We start from the raw sequence: 12,506 nt of genomic DNA, 5'->3' as shown, positions 1-12,506 counted from the left end.
AAAAGTTTCCACAATCGAGATCTTTCAGTAACTGAAGAAAGCGAACTTTCTATAGCATGCACACGTGACACTTTATTAAGATATTTAGTGTGTACGAACGAATTGAAAGGCCAAAGACACGGTGTTTACATCGATCGATTGACTCGATTGGTATTTCTAACCTAATAATTTGTAAGGTAAGGAGAAGGTCACATACAAGTGGATTCATAGAACAGATTGTTCAATTAATTGCAGTGTGTTACTGGTATTTTCATTTACCAATACAGGAAGGATATAATATTACGCCAATACTGCCTTGATTGTGTATAAAATATAAATACGACTAACTAAATAATCTGTAGTAACAATAAATACCATATATATCTAAAATATAAAATTTGAATGTTTGCGTCGTGCTTTCACTACCCCAACTCTCCATCAAGGTTATAACGGTGCATTCATTTTAAACTATTAGAACTCTCTGATAGGATAATATTTTTGCTCACAGTCGGCCGGAAGACATATATGATTGAAGGATGAGTATGTTTATAACTCTTGCACTTGAAAGGCATTTTTATAATATTCTTCCGGCAATTAATTTCTTAGGTTGCAATAACCCTGAAGAGACCCTTACAACTGAACTTATACTCATAGTGTTGTTTTTCTTGTTGTTGTTGTTGTTGTTGTTGTTGAAGGTAACGGTATTGCTAGTGGTGGTATTTGTATCGCTGTATAAGCCCTGGTTACAGCTACGGTCAGAAATTATTAAGAATTTAATATTTCAATTTCATTGAAGTGGTGCATCTACGCTCATATTTGGTAAAAAAAAAATGCAATTTCCATGTATGGATCTTGAGCTCAACATCATAGTGATTTCCTAGCGTAGCGAATTCTTGGGACGTGAAGAAAGAATGTAGATGGTCATCCATTCACTTATACCTTATATGGTATTTTGCAATTCAATAAACCTTTCGCGTCTGCACATACGATTGGCTGAAACCGCACCAATTATCACTATGACAGGGTTTTAAGAAATTCACAACAGGTTGCTATGAAAGGTGTGATCTTTTATTTACATGTGAAGTAATGTCGAAAGCATTAAAGCACTTCAAAATTGGACTGAAACAAGTAAAAGAGGAAAGAGAATATCAATATAATTTGGGAAACAGAGACAATGATTTAGAGTATGTCAACTCAACGCATGCTTCATATTGCTATCAGCTCAAAATTTTACACCGCACAGCCATTATAGAAATACACAAAAAAGGCACCTATAGCAATCTTGCCTCATGATTAATAAAGTTCACTCACAAAGTCTCATTCATTATAAGAGCAAGTGTTATTAATCACCACCTTTATCACGTACAATTTAACTTATTTATTGATTAAAAACAAAAGCAGGTATACAGTGTGGTAACTCAGTCACCAATTCTTATCCATTCGCATTTATTATTGTCATAGGGAACACTTTACTGATCTGTCATAGTGACGTTTTAACATTTTCAGTCAACGTATTAACTTATAATTCCCATATAGCAGAAAAATCGTTTCATACCGCATCATTGGAGACTGAGGCATAGATTTCGCTAAGAAAATTGTTAAAAGAGGTTACCATTTTCGAACCGTCTCTGGAATACAATGACTTAATTATATTCATAATATATCAGTATCATGCTTTATGAAGTAGCTCCTGAACAAGCTGTGTTGTCTTTGCTTATTCTGTCAGTTTCTTTGACGCAAGAGTTCCTTTTAGTAGCAACATCTACTGTGCTTCGAACAAATTACAAATATTCTTTTCAAAATCCCTTTCTATGTATTGTGTAGCAATTCCTCGTCTCTGAAATGCGACTTTATCTAATAGACAGTTCCTGTTCACAGAATTGTAATATATTAAAAATCTATCAAATTTAGTAATGCTAAATATCATACTGAACATGTTACAGAAAACCAAAGTTCTAACAAACCTTTGTGATTTGAGCGTGTCAGTTCTGTTCTGAAAGATGACCACTCGCAAGGTAAACGGAGCTCAACACGCGTGTGTATATGAATATATATGTGTGCATATATATGTACATACATTGACATATATGTACATATATATACATACATACATATACATACACAGTCAGACACACACACACACACAACACACACACACACATATATATATATTATATATATATATATATATATATATATATATATTTAAGAGAGAGAGAGAAAGTGAAAGAAAGATAGAAAAATACATAAATATGAACATGTGTACGTGTTGTTTTTTACGTTTGCATTGTTGTCTGGAAATAGAAAAGTTCAAATGTGACAATTCGTCACAAGTTATATATGTTGAATAGATAAAATATAGAAGCGCAATGATCAATACTACTAATACTACAGCCAAATTTGTGCTAAACAAAAATTATAAAGAGCTAAACTTTTATAGAAAGAGTTAATAAATTACCAACATCATTGTCTGACTATTTGTTGAAATAAATGTGTTAATTCAATGTTTTATTTGATCTTGTGTAAATGCATGAAAGACTCAAGCTTTATAAAACTGATTAACATTCGAAGCTGGTGCTCGAGTATTTGGAGACCTCACTATTTCTATCATTTAAATTGTTTTTATTCTCCGTCGATCATTCATACGAAACGGTGGCTTAAAGCGACAATATCGATGCAACTATTTTCAGTGCGTTTCTTTGTCATAAAAGGAAATATAGGATTGCAATGTGAACTGAATCGAAAAATTAAAAACTTACTCTAATTGAAATTCGAACATCAATGTATATTTGGTAAACGATTAAAAAACCCGCAGAACTATTGGACTATTTCAGTGAAATAGAATCGGTATTATGCATGTAAAACTGTCTGGAAGAGTTTATGTGTATGAGAAAGCTATGTATGAATACACCGATGCATAAAACGATACAATACACATGCACGCACACGCGCACAGGCACACATATACATATATTTCTTTTTCTATGAATTCGCTTGTTACAAAGTCCTTAGACCACTGAAAACGTAAGAGTAACAAGAATAAAATGGACACTTGAAGGAAGTCAATAGGTGACCATGTACATTAGATTGAAAGACTGGCTGTCATATTGAAGAGGAAAACCAGACGGTGGAAAGGAATTCCAACGTTCTGAGGTGCGAGAGAAGAAACTGGTACTGTAAAGTGCTTTACGACACTTAAGAAGTTGCACAGCATATTGATGAGAACTGGATGCAAATCTAGTTGATCGCTGATCAGTCCTTATAGGAGGAACGAGAGCAGTGAAATCAGCTGAACAATGTCCATGAAAATACTTATTGAAAAGAGAGACAAGGAAATACACGACGACGATGACAGAATGAATCCAATTTAGAAGATAGATCAGAGACAATAGCATTACAAATACGGCGTTGAACGCGGTCCAACAGAGTTAAATAATCTGCAGGATGATATGTGACAACAGTACTCAAAGCTGTGGCGAATAGTGGACTTATAACGATAAAGAATAGTTTCAGGAGTCAGGTTACTCCTCGAACGAAGGAGTGAGATTACATTCGTTGCAGTCGATTTGGAAATAGATTCGATGTAAGTCCTCCAAGAAAAATCATTACAGCAAGTCACCCCTAGGAGACGAAGAGAATGACTCTATACCATACATCGATATCGATGGCAAAAAAGGTTGTCTAAAGCGATTAATTGAAAACATTTTAGTTTTCGATGGATGACTCGTTACGAGCAATTTCCTACTCCACTCAACAATAGATCGAAGATCATTCTCCAGGTTAGCAGCGAGTAATCAGATTTGTCCAAACAAGAGTACAAGTAGAAACATTAGCAGAGATTACAAGCTGACATGTGATATCATCAAGCACATCATTTATAAAATGAAGAAAGAGAGTTGGGCCCAGAGCAGATCCTTGAGGAACCCAAGGTGACAATCAAGAACAACCTAGATCCAATGGTCATAAAGTAAAGAGGAGATAATGATCAGCATGAAACGTGGCACATCAAAGGATTGGAGCTTACATAGACGTCCAACATGCCAAACCCTATAAAATACCTTAGACATATCAAGAGTAATTGCAATAACATGACCAGATACATTCAAGGCACGATAAACACGCACAGATATGACTGTGAAGAGAACACGAAAACATATTGAGAGGATGAGATCGAACCACAGTTCGTAAATACATGAACAACAGTTGGGAATTTCCATAAAGAAGGAAAACAAAATTCTGAGATACACTTTCGGAAGAGCCTAGATAAGACAGGAGAGCACTTCTGATGAATAACGATTGAAATACCATCAGGTCCAGATGATCTACATATATCCAACTGTGCAACAATCGCCACAAACTTAGCAGCAGTTATATCACAAACTTAGCAGCAGTTATATATATATATATGTGTGTGTGTGTGTGTGTGTGTGTGTGTGTGTGTATGTTTGCCCCCCCCCCAACATCGCTTGACAACAGATGCGGGTGTGCTTACGTCTCTGTAACTTAGCGGTTCGGCAAAAGAGACCGATAGAATAAGTACTAGGCTTACATATATATATCGTAGCATGTTTACTAACTTCTAACCTAACGAGATATATATGAAGCATTTGGTACAAATATATCGAGTGAAGTGCAAGAAATATTACTGATAAATTTTAGAAAGCAAAGCATGGTGAAAGAGAAAATAATTTGCAGAGCAAAAAAAGAAATAAGCTTCTAGAATTTTAAGCTCCTCTTCTTCCCTATTTTATTCTTCCCCAAATGCACACAAATCTCGAGTATTCGTAAACTCTTTGTATGTGTCGGTATTTTTGTTTGTCTGTTGTTTTTCCTTCTTACGTACTGACAAATTATTTCGTTTCCGTTGTTCACGAATATAGATATTTCGGTGTCTTTCCACTGAAAACTTTTGGCACAACATTAAAAGTCTAATTGCAATGTGATAAGATTTTCCGTTCTGCTCAGTGTAACAGTTTGGATGTAATAATATAAAACTTTAACACAACTTCCCGATATCCTCTTTCTAAATATGCTACGGAAACAACATTTCACTCTCAAATGTTGAATTGCATATTGCAGCACCTAAATTGTGAATTAATACTTGTATTCCTCGCGTGTTGATGACTTCAGGTTTGAAACCAGATGTACGTTCTTTCAACATTACGTTCATGTCCGTGCTACAACGTTTCTATATTTTAACGTGGTGTTTCATTAAATAGCGTGACGAATGTATTTAGCAGGAAATATGGTTGTCATATATGTCTTCATATCTATTGGGATATTAAAGTTATCACTGCAAGGCAGGCATTGTGTAAATCGTATGCTTTTACAGCAGCACCCTTTAGTTTGTGGGGAATAAAGTGAGAAGTTAAGTCGCTGCTAGCGTTCACATTATTGAATAGTTACTTAGTAAATGTCAACACTGTTACTTAATCGGCAGAAGGTTTACAACGATTATAAAGCTTAACAAATAATTGCATCTAATTCTAAGTAATGGTTAATTATTCTAGTTAAAACCGAAATTCAATTAGATGGCGTGAAGAGAGTAAATAACATTAGCAACATCATTAATGAGTCACCCCTGTACGGGGGAGCAATACTGTTGAGGATGTCATTAGCTGATTGAAAAGATTTGCTCCCAAACATACATATATTTATGTAATATAATAATATACACACACATCTATGTATATATATATATATATATATATATATATATATAAATGTGTGTGTATGTATGATTCAAGTCGCTATTGTTGCGAGTTAGCTGGCTATAACTGAATCTTTACGACGCAGTACTTTATAATATGCTAATAAGCACATTTCTATAGGTTTTCACGACAGAGAAACAGTTACGTACGCTGGAATTTTGTAATGATTCATTGAGCATATACGATACTGCTTCAAAACATCTCATGGTACAGGATTTTCTTATGTTACTTAAGGATGATACGGCAAAGCCGATATAAAAGAGAGTGCAGGTTTATGCATATTACACACATGATTTGAAAGATGGTATGTTATCCCTAACAACATTCCTCATTCGTATTAACTTTTGGGATATTGCAAAATATAACAATGAGATTGATGTCACTAATATTTATATTAGTATCGAAAATAAGCGTAGCTGTAGCTTTAACCAACCCAATGATTGTAAGCATTATACGTGAACTTCTAGATTCGGATATTTATACCAGTTACAATGAATTTGATGGATTACTATATACAGAGCGTTTGATTAAATTTGATGATACACATGCCTCCTTTTTCTAAGATCAGCTGGCTGTGTTGGTAAACACTCAACTTCGTTGCAGAATATAGTTGATCTTGGAGATGCCAAGAGTTATTCAACTCAACATACATCATGCTAATTTTTGAAACATTCCAAAATTTTTAATTTCTTTACCTTACATTTTGTTCACCTGCTCTCACACTTTCGGTATCACATACTTCCTCTCGTTAATGAGTAACAATATTTTACTACCTCATCAACAAAATTAACATCTAGCAGTGCTAACAAGTTACTACAATCAAGCAATTAACATTCTTCGTATTTGTGCATCAGTCCAAATAGCTTGATGCATAATAGAGATTCTGTCATTTGCACTAAACATTCGTTACACTCTACTAGAAGGTATAGAAAATACATGTGCATGGATGCAGAATGTATGTATATGTGTGTGTATATATATATATATATATATATTATATATATATATATATATATATATATATATATATATATATATATACTTTATTTTAAGCAGCAGAAAATTCAACAAATTCTGTTACTCTGAGTTTCTCGTTGCCGTTCATCAGACAGTTTTTGCTAGAATGGAACATATATATTAATTCAATCTATACTCTTACAAACGCTACACCTTTAAAAAGAAATGGACTTGTTTGATTGGCCCTTTAGAAAAAACGGTCAATCTTCGAGCGATAAACAAAAAGGTCAAAAATATATGTATATATATATAAAAAAACTTATAAAAATTATAAAAATTATAAAATCCGAGGAAAAAACCGAGGAAAAACCTATTGCCGTTAATGAAGACAGTACAAATTAATGCATAGAAATTAAACCTGTTATAAATACTGCAATACATATTTATATTAAAATCCACATATATATATCAACATACACAAAAGGATGCGCGTAAACGCCATACATACATATACAGACGTATGAATATGAATCTAAATTATACACATAAAAGCATGTGTACATATATTCACGCAAACCGTCTCGCACGCAAGCTAAAATTCATCTATGTAGCAATTCTCATATACTGAGCAAGGAGGGGAACGAAAGAAAGGGAAAGAGAGAAAAAGGAACGAAAGAGGGGGGGGAAACTTGTAGCGATGTTATTGGCATCTATAGAGGCCAGTATACATACACAAGTTTGAATTGATACATATACATACCGTCGTGTGTATGCGTGCTTAAGCACAAGCATACTTTCACTTACACATACACAGATACGCATGCTTACAAATACATATGCTTTGCTATACACAAACTTATATAAACATTCTAAATTTGACAACATTGCTTTTTTAAAAAAACATTGCTTTTAAAAAATGGGTGCATTAATAAAAATATATACGAAAGACATATAAAATAAAATATAACATCCTATTTTGGGTCATTTATAAATAATCAAGGTAATATAAATAATCAAGGTAATCCTATGCAATACAATAACATGAAAACAAAGTTTGTAGGTTTTTCCTAATATATATGTAGAAACAATAAGACTTTGCTATAGATCCGTCGTAGCGCTTAAGAGTCAAAATCAAAATCAAAATCAAAATACAAAATATATACTCTATCCATATGGTATATTTATATTCGACATTTTAAATTAGCCGCGTGCCTACATAAGTTCATTAACTCACTTCTTTGATTCAAAGAATTATTGTCTTTGAATAATATGTGCATTTTTTCTAATAAGCAAAGCTTGCACTTGAAATTATATTTGTAAGCTCCATGCCTGTATGGTGCCGCCCTGTCCAGAATGGTCCATGTCACGTTGAAAGGTGGGGCTTCCTTTTCTTTTAGTTCCCAGACATATTTTGCTAGGCTGGTTTTCTTCCTATTCTCGGGTATTTAAAAGAATTCTTATGAGAATAAAATCTTGTTTTAAATGAATTTTCTGAAGCCCCTGTGTATGTATATATATATATATATATATATATATATATATATATATATATATATATATATATATATATATATATATATATATTAATTATAATAAAGGGTTAATTGCAACAAGTTGCTCCAACCACATACCGAAAATATTAGATATAGCAGCCAAATTGATCACTATTTCTCCTACTAATAAAAAATTAATTAATCCATAGGCTGGGATTTCGTTATTTTCTTTCTCTTTACCGTATATGGGTTACAAATTCTGTTTGTTTTTGGAGACTTTTTTTATTAGTAGGAGAAATAGTGATCTATTTGGCTGCTTTTTCTAATATTTTCGGTATGTGGTTTTGAGCAACTTGTTGCAATTAACCCTATATTATAATTAATATAATTCTTACCAAATATGGTCTTTTCCATACCGAAAAATCTACTAGGTGAAATTTATTAATGTTATTAAATTAATTATATTTCACCCTTTTTTGTATATTGAATACTATTGCTCCCTTACAAGAAATCTACGAAACTTCGTTTCGTTGGTAATGTTTTTGTAACTCACGTGGTAATTTTGGAGGGAGATACGAATTCGCCTGTCTATATAGATGTAGAGATGCTAGCAGTCCGTTAGATCGTTCGATGTCGCTTGGTCGAGCCGGTGTAATGGGGAACTTTTTTTCCTAGCATATCTAGATTTATAGGAAATATTATATTGACAAGGAAATGAACCTTCGGTTCTAATCCAGAATTGGTTCTTCTATAATTAATCCATAGGCTGAGAGTTCGTTATTTTCTTTCTCTTTACAATATACGGGTTACAGATTTTGTTTGTTTATGGGGACGCTTTTATTAGTAGGAGAAATAGTGATCTATTTGGCAGCTATTTCTAATATTTCCGATATGTGGTTTTGAGAAACTTGTTGCAATTAACCCTTTATTATAATTAATATAATTCTTACCAAATATGGTCTTTTCCATAACAAAAAAACTACTAGGTGAAATTTATTAATTTTATTAAATTAATTATATTTCACCCTTTTTTGTATATTGTATATATATATATATATATATATATTTATATAAATAGATATAATATAAATATATATATATAAAAATGTGTGTATATATATGTATATATATATAAGTATATGTATATATATATATAAGTATATATATATATATATATATAATATATATATATATATATAAGTATATGTATGTATATATATAATATATAAATATATATATACTTATATAAATATGTGTGTATATATAATATATAAATATATATAACATATATATAAATATGTGTGTATATATATATATATGTATATGTATGTATATATATATAAGTATATGTATATATATATATAAGTATATGTATGTATATATATATATAAGTATGTGTATGTATATATATATAAGTATATGTATGTATGTATATATATATATATGCATATGTATGTATGTATATATATATATATAAATATATGTATGTATATATATATATATATATATATATATATATATATATAAGTATATATATATATATATATATAATATATGTATATATATATAAGTATATTATATATATATAAGTATATATATATATATATATATATATATATATATATATATATATATATATGAGATCTTGGTAGGGGTAATCCCAGAGAAGCACTTGGCCCGAATCCTACGGCAAACTATATGAAGTACATTTTATGACCATGGAAATGATTCCTCGCCTGTCAGGACATACAAGACAAGGGTTCTTTTTTTCTATCACAGATTTACCACAATGTGGAAGACCAATATCAAGACTGAGCTCTGAAAAACGTCGTTGAGGAAAGGTCAAAGAAACCTACGACAGGATTAATAAAACTGTTCTATTCAAGTCACTCATCGACCATAGATAAACATTTAGGAATTAGGAAAATGTTTGAACAAATATAAATACAGTGAAATCACTTCACTGTGCCCCTGTCATTTTTCTGGCCCCTCCTTAATTCTTCTGTCCATCTGCTTCTACAACTCTCTCCTTTCTCTCACCCCTCATTAATTCTGTCGTTCCTCTTTTTCTGTCTCTTTTCTCTCGTGACCGATAGGCCAGAATGCTTCCTCTTTTTTGGGGTTTGACCGTGGTCAGTGCAACATCGATATTCTTCCCTGTGTTTGTGATAATTTTGTATGTCTGCCGTAAGCCTTCATTTCCACACATGCCAGCTGAATTCAATTCGTCCCCAGTCGAAAGACACCAGGTGTTATGTCCTGGTATTTTTATTATTTTTATTGTATTTATATTTGTGTAACAGCGTCTGTCTTTCCGTTCTTGTTTTCGTATACATTCGGTGCTTTCTTCCAAGGAATCTAATGCTTTTGCTTAGTTTTTCCTTGGGACTTGCCATATTGGAGCAATCTCAAGATTAATCAGACGAAATTGCGAGGATGATATGGTTCTTGACTGACGATAGAAGGTTCCGAATGACCCGTCCTTTTTTCCTTGTATCGTCTATATGGATGTGTTTTTGTCCCTTTTTGTATCACCTAGTTGTCTGGATGTTTTGCGTTCCTGTCCCATTTCGTATTTTATATAAATATAGGCGTACGTACACTTTGTTCTGTGTGTGTGTATATATATATATATAATATATATATATATATATATATATATATATATATATATATGTATCCAGCCTCGCCTGGCACCCGTGCCGGTGGCACGTACAAAGCACCATCCGATCGTGGCCGTTACCAGCCTCGCCTGGCCCCCGTGCCGGTGGCACGTAAAAAGTACCCACTACACTCACGGAGTGGTTTGCGTTAGGAAGGGCATCAAGCCGTAGAAACATTGCCAGATCAGACTGGGCCTGGTGCAGCCTTCTGGCTTCCCAGACCCCAGTTGAACCGTCCAACCGATGCCAGCATGGAAAGCGGACGCTGAATGATGATGATGATCATATATATATATATATATATATATATATATATATATATATATATATATAATATATATATATTTACATATATTCATAATTGTACACACGAGTGACTACGTAGTAAGTAGCTTGCTTTCCAACCACATGGTTCTGAGTTAAGTCCCACTGCATGGTGTCTTGGGCAAATGTCTTCTACTATAGCCTCGGGCCGACCAGAGCCTTGTGAGTAGATTCGGTAGACGGAAACTGAACGAAGCCCGTCGTATGCATACATAGACACACACACATATATATATATATATATATTTCTAGTTTCAGCTCAGAGCTGCGGCCATGCTGATGCACCGCCGTTTTGTGCTACACTGTTATTACGACGAACCTCGTCTAATATGTGGCACTTATACATATATATATATATATATATATATATATATATATATATATATATATATATGTATGTATGTATGTGTGTGTGTATATGTTTGTGAGTTTGTGCTTTCCCCCAACAATGCTTGACAACCGATGGTGTTGTGTTTACGTCCCCGTAACTTAGCGGTTCGGAAAAAGAGACCGATAGAATAAGTACTAGCCTTACAAAGAATAAGTCCTGGGATCGATTTGCTCGATCGACTAAAAGGCGGTGCTCCGGCATAGCTGCAGTCAGATGACTGAAAGAAGTAAAAGAGTTATCTATTGCTAATTGATTGCATAGAATTTTACTTAACAAAATATCACAGTTTATCTTCTTTATTAGAACTTTACTAAATATTCAAATGAGAAATGAATGTTTAAATTGCATTTGGAAATTTAGAGTCTGTGCTTCAGTGGATGCTTTGAGGAAATCTGTATTTGTCCAATTCCGATATCCACAAAGCAACCATATCAAATAATTACCGTGCAAACTAATTCTAAATATTACTTAGTATACACGACACGAAACATTACAATATGCGAAGTATCACCAATATGAAATATTAAATCTTCTCTCCATGAAGATTCCACGGCTACCTCGGATGTGTAAACACAATACATAAATGGAAACAGAACAGTATTGTTGGCTAAGCTTAAAATGCAATCAAGTTGGAAATTAGTGCTTAATCATTCATTGTAATAAATGTCGCAAGATATGTTTTAGCTCTCAGAAGTGTATAAATATCAGTACAATAGAACGATCTATCTTTTTTTTTTTTTGTAAACAGTAGCGTTATGGGTCGTTTGTGAGAAAGTACATCCTAGCATTCTGAGGGAATTAAAATCCCCTGGGTAAGGAACAAATATTCTCTCATTAGAATGGTGCAACTTACTGCATACCTCCGGGTAGTGATCTGTGTGTGGTAGATTATTTAATCGAATTAAAAATAAAAAAATAACGTCCAAGTATTTAACCAAATGTTCAAGAGATTGTAAGCTAGACGTATTAAATATAAAAGTATCCCTAC

Source organism: Octopus sinensis, linkage group LG2 (genome assembly GCF_006345805.1).
Source record: "Octopus sinensis linkage group LG2, ASM634580v1, whole genome shotgun sequence".
Taxonomy (NCBI): Eukaryota; Metazoa; Mollusca; class Cephalopoda; order Octopoda; family Octopodidae; genus Octopus; species Octopus sinensis.
The sequence above is the reverse complement of the archived record's forward strand: the minus strand, read 5'-3'. Positions refer to the sequence as shown.